Source organism: Paralichthys olivaceus, chromosome 22, assembly GCF_024713975.1.
Source record: "Paralichthys olivaceus isolate ysfri-2021 chromosome 22, ASM2471397v2, whole genome shotgun sequence".
In the NCBI taxonomy this organism is placed as follows: Eukaryota; Metazoa; Chordata; class Actinopteri; order Pleuronectiformes; family Paralichthyidae; genus Paralichthys; species Paralichthys olivaceus.
The window spans coordinates 13870063-13875978 of record NC_091114.1 but is presented as its reverse complement, the minus strand read 5'-3'; the positions used below and the strand labels follow the sequence as shown (position 1 = coordinate 13875978).

Sequence of the window (5916 nt, the reverse complement as noted above, 5' to 3'; positions counted from 1 at the left end):
ACCAAGACCCAACTGTCTCCTTATGAAGCCACAACTGAATTTACAGATCACGTGAAAACCTTATAAATATCAACCCAACATTTTTTCATTTCATTTTTTCTCCTATGGGAGAAAGCAGATGGGACATGGTCCAACCTCACCTACGTCTGTCGTAAACAAACCTTTTGCAGCTCTTTATCTAACGATCTGTCAGTTATGTTCAGCAGAGTGCGGAGACTTGCAGAAATCTTGAATGAAGTCGGACCCACCGGCGTCTTGTCACGGAAACTTGAGGCTGCTGCGACACCCCGCCATGATGTTGTGAAAGCATTGAACCGTCGTCTGCGTTCGGCTCCGTGGACTGTTTTTATTTTTATTCTTCACTTTCTGAAAGTTTCGAGCGGAAAGTTCAGAAAATGGAGGTTTCACTTTGTCCTTGATTCGTTTCACAGCATCGATGCCTTCTCTCAGACAGACAGCTGCTGAGAGAAAAAAACTTTTGAAATAAAAAAATGTTATAAGAGTAATCAAGTGTGTGTGTGTGTGTGTGTGAGAGTGTGTGTGTGTGTGTCTCTGTGTGTGGTCAGTCGATTCACAACTATCATTTCATAATGTTGAGAAAAATGACCTCCGCTGCTTCGACTCTTGTCAATCAATATCTGTCTCATTATATCCATTACAGCACAAATTGTGTGTGTGTGTGTGCGCGCGTGTGTGTGTGCCTCCCGTTGTTTCCTCCATCGACACGTCAGTGCCGGAGGAGATGGATGACCCAGCAAGAGAGAGAGATGGATGGACGAACAACTGAGGAGCAACCTATCAGTCGATGCCCAGAGCAGAGAGACAGAGAGGAGACGGTGACCTGATCTGAGGTCAGTGAACGAGTCTGACCTGATCAACCTCCTGCTGCTGCTTCGTATGTGAAATATATGATATGTGACACTGTTTCACAGAGTTCATGTCTGAGGCAAATTTACAAACAGTTTAAATTCATGAGTTCTGTGGGAGGAGCTGAAGTATCAGGAGATTCAGACCTGCAGGTTCTCTGGTGCTGACGCTGCACGATCGTTCACATCCATAAATTCTGCTCAGTGCCGTTGAGAGACCCTGAGTTTAACCAGGCCTCTGCTAATCACAGAACATCAATTTACAGCTGTGACGATGCCTCGTTCCTTAAATACGTCCTGCAGTAAGAGACGAGGGGGGGGGGGGGGGGGGGTGAGAAAATACGACCAGATAAGAGAAAGGACTGTTCGTCGTCCTTCAGTTGTTCATTTCACCGAACATTAAAACCACTGCAAGCCATTTATTCTGATCTGAGTCTGAACAAGCTGTCTCTACTTCCTGTTATTGGTCCGAAAGTCCGAACTATCCAGAAGTGTTTTCACTCTGGAAACGAGCAGAGCCATGTTTCAGTCTGAACCAAACAAGATGTGAAAGAGTCCTGAAGCAGCAGGTTTCTGGTTCAACCCCTCCACCGGCCGGAACTATAAGTAACTGTAATGATAGTAATAATAAAAACTTTATCCATAAAACATCTTAACAACAGCCAATTGCAGTCAAAAGTTATGTCATAAGAAAAGAGAAGAACAAAGTGATCGTACAAATCCGATAATCATCAGCTGTTAATGCTGCTCTGACTGTGTGGGGGAGGGTCATTGTTAGAAAGTGACGATGACTCATGAAGAAGAAAAGGTGACAGATCAGTGTTTCTGTGACGAAGACAAAAAACAGAATCACACCCTGACTTGATTATTCTGTGTCACTGTGACATTACAGCCTCACCGGCGTCAGTTCATTTTAATTAAAGATAACAGGAAACCAGACAACAGGTTATTATCACATGTATTGTGACAGAGGGAGAGAGAGCTGGAGGCAAGGTGATGTGGACGGGAGAGGAGGGTGAGAATGATGATGTCTCCGGGGTGAGGAGGACGGGTGGAGACGGAGGTTAAAACAGGAACTCGGCAGGGAAGTGGAATAAACTGACTTGGCTCGGAGCGGCGATGATGTCATCACTCCAGGTTTCCTCCCGGCTCAGTAACAACAACAACAACAACACTCGCAGAACTAACGACGACCTTCACTCCCCCGTGTTTCAGACAGAACCTGCTGCATTTGGTTTTCACAGTGTGTTAATGAGGATGGACCATGTGACAACTTCTCAAAAGTCAAGTCAAATCCTCTGGATCGCCCCCTGGTGGCTGGCTGCAGTATAAATCATAAACATCCTCCATGTTAGCGTATGGGACCCGGACCAAAGTAAAAAAAAAAAAGGAAGTAGACGTTAAATAAATGTTTGTCGAAGATGGTTTCTGTCATTTTAGTAAGTTCTTATCTCACCGATGTCTCATTTAGTTTTTCGCCTGAAGCATATCCTCCGTGACAAACCTCCTGATCTGTTCGTTTTCTACTCGTTTCCTCTCTCCCGTTCTTTTTAATATTTACATAGTGGAGTATTCCTCCACTACACTGCATCATAAATCATCTGACGACACCGACCACATTCATCTCAACGCCTTATTGTCGGCCTCCATCAAGTCTGTGCCAACGTTAAACACTTGTACTCGGCTGCGTTACATCCTGTCAGTCACATGGCGCCTCTTCATCCTTTTCCTTTTATCTCGAGCTGAAGTGACCAAAGTTTGAGCGCACGCACGTGGACTCTGAGTCAACCTGCCACTTGAGCTGATGGAGTTTCCACTCCATTTGCCAGAAGTCAAACTGCCACAGCTATCAGCGTGTTTACAGCAGCGGATTCACCGGTTCGTCTTGAAGTTCACCTCCAGAGTATCCTCGACCCACGTCGTCACAGAGCGGCCCCTCTCAGGATTTCAGCTCCACCGGGGTTTGAAGTGTTATTCCCTCTGCACGGAGGCGTCAATGAAACCTTTTATAACGGTGAAGCTACTCAGCCGTGAAGTTTGAGATCTCTTTGGTCTCAATGTTGTAGAATTTCATGTCATTTCATTTATTGGAGTTTTAGTTTTCATTCTAACGTCACCCGGCTGCTTCCACTGCTGGAGCTTGGGTCAGTTTCTCTGAAATATTATGCTTGTCATAAAGTGTTAAAAGTATAATAAGTTAACTGTGGCACTTAACTGCAAATTTAAAATTTAAAACCCAGATGTTTCAAATATTTTGATATTTAATCACATTAAATTGTACGAAACAAAATAAAAATGAATCTGTTCTTATATTCAGAAGGATTTTTTTTTTATGAAAAACACTCTCTGTTGCTTCATTTTGTATTCATCCATTAATCTATGAATATATAAATGAACCCTCCTCTATCTCCACCCCCCTCCGTCTACTCTGTTCATCAAACACACAAACCTCGGCTCGTTTTCTATTTGACTTCTTAAACTAATAATTTGTTGCTTCTCCTTGTGATGCTACAACCACACAAGGTTTCTCAGAGGTTTTAAAACTCATCATGGACACGTTAACAAAGTAAAACACAGGATTTTCATTGGTGGGAGGTTTATAACAATTTAAAACGTGTTCCACAGTATTTCCCCTGCCCCCACCTGAGCTGAGCTTCATCTGAAAACCACAGAGAATCACTTTCACTCATTGAAACTGAAAACACTGCAGCAGCTTCTAAACCGTCTGTGCAATCAGAATATTGAGTTTCTGCCCCCTCGGGGGAATCTGTCAAACTCCCGCTGAGTCGCGGCTCAGTGACACGTTGTTTCTTTGCTTAACGACAGAGGCTTCGCTGCGTTCCCCAGGATTTACTGTCAGTCACGTTCAACTGGATTCTACTGCCGATCAGTGGAAACTTTAGTTTCTCCTCATTTTTGCTTCTTGTTCTCTCTCTCACAGGTTGTTTCAGGTTATTAACTCTACAGTGTTGAGTTTTCCTTTATGTAAAAACATACAGTATATTGCTGCCTTAGTTTTGATAATTGTAAAATCCCTTTTCCTTTTTATTGCTGCACGGTCCATAAATTTGAATATTTTTAAACTCATGTTCCTCTTGAATTTAAATGAGGCTCAGTGGGTTTGAACAGAAGCTGCTGCCTGTAGCTGCTGATTCTTTAAATTAGAGAACATAGATAGAGATCGTTATTGAAACTGGAGCTTTCTGCTGGTTCAGTGTCTGGGACTCACATGGGGCGGATCCTGTATGTTTGTATTTTCGTCTCAATCGTCATCATCAGAGCCAAGTAGAACGACACATGTCACATTGAAGCGTACTCAGCAACAGGGTCGATTTAACGTGAATAAGCTCCATAGCGTTGCTTTAACATGTCACAGGGTCGATGCCGCTGCACCTACGGGGATCCGCCTCTGTGACGATATAACTTTGTCCTGATTGGCTGAAGGCATCACCGACATGCATGAGAAATCTGCGATTTTATTTCGGGTTACAGTTTTACTCCACTCCTCCGGCTTGACTCGGTAGTTCTCTGCAGTTTGTTCCAGGAGTTATTGAACTGTGACGCTTGCAGAGATGGAAGTGGGCCCCAGGGGACACGATTTCCTCCACACCCCACTGCTGAAGCAGGTCAAGTGAAGCCCCGACTTCAACAAACTGGCAAGGATTGTTTGAACAGTTACACTCTCCACTGACTGAAGACAACCCACACCCAACCCCCCGGTACGAACATGTAGACCCCCGCAGACCAGCCGCCTCCTTTCATGAGACGTAGGAGGCAAAGAGGAGCCCCTGGAGGCCGAGATCTGGAGGAGAGGGCGAGGAAGCCTTTGACTAGAAGAATATATATATTCATCATCAGGGCAAAAAAATATGAAGCACCTCTGGGGACCTCCTGCTCCTGGATCTCCTGCTACTCGTCCTGGATTCAGTCTCCCAGTTTGATTTAGAAGGGTTAACGTGTAAATCCTTCAGACCCGAGACCTAAAACGTGTAATTAAATCCAGAACCACAGGAACATGGACCTGAGAATGATTTGTTAATTACATCACATGCAGCTTTCAGCTTCCCCTTAAAGTTTTAATTTCAGTGCCCGGTGTCACTGCAGGGTTTCACCAGCTGAGGCAGCTGCGGGTTGGCACAGTCCCCGATGATGTGCACGCATTGGGTAAGATGGAAAGCTCCTTCATCGTCCCAGCTGTCATGGTGACCCTCACTGAGGGGACAGAACTGCCCCTCGCTGCCAAAAGAGTGACAGAGTAGAAAACGGATTGATCACGTGGAACCCGTCCACGGCACAAACAGAACCAGGGTTGAGTTCAGCCAGAACAAAACAATTCATCAACTTTATCGAAACTATATCAAACCCCAAAATACTCCAAGTATTGAGTCCATCTGATTCTACAGAATCTGCCACATTCAGTCCCTTTCTCATCAGGTCTCTATTTTTATAATTCAAACTAACACCATGTAACTTTTCCTGATCACCAGCGCCCGGTGCAGTGAACACTCCAGTCATCCTTGGCATTCTTCCGGAAGAAATCTCAGAGGTACGTGTTAAATACTTCAAAATATACTTGATGCTACATGCACTCTTAAGAACGTCCAAATCAAGTGAAGGCAGAGTTTGTGGAAAACATCAAATACAAAAAATTCAAAAGTTCACATTAAATAGCTTCGCTGCTGTGATTATTTTCCAGGAATGAAGACCTGACCACCTTATTTTTCCGATCACGGCCTCCTTTGATTTCCATCCTTCACTTCTGTTATGTAAGTACACTTTTTTTTTCAGTTTATCTCTTCGACGGAGTCCAGCTGCTCGATATCTGCAAAGCAACAGGACTGTGAGGAACCTGAAACTTTAAACACCTTAAACCAAGAGTCAGAGAGTTTTGACTGTTGAAGCTTCGGCAGCAGCCTCCAGATGCAGACGTAAAACAGACAGATGTGTTGGAATAAAGCAAATTATCTTTGAAGCTTCACTGGCAGCTGTCACTTTCACACATTCATGTTTTCCATACATCTGGATAAATGCTATGTGGTTGTAGAGTAGA

The 5916-nt window shown here is 44.1% G+C and overlaps 1 long non-coding RNA gene across 1 annotated transcript; it reads left to right on the top strand.

The window, feature by feature from the left end:
• The first annotated feature begins 745 nt into the window (after positions 1 to 745).
• Positions 746 to 5632, top strand: LOC138406538 (uncharacterized). Its single transcript, XR_011239969.1, has 3 exons — positions 746 to 851; positions 5354 to 5412; positions 5563 to 5632. It is a non-coding gene; the product is annotated as an uncharacterized lncRNA (long non-coding RNA).
• Positions 5633 to 5916: the final 284 nt, after the last annotated feature.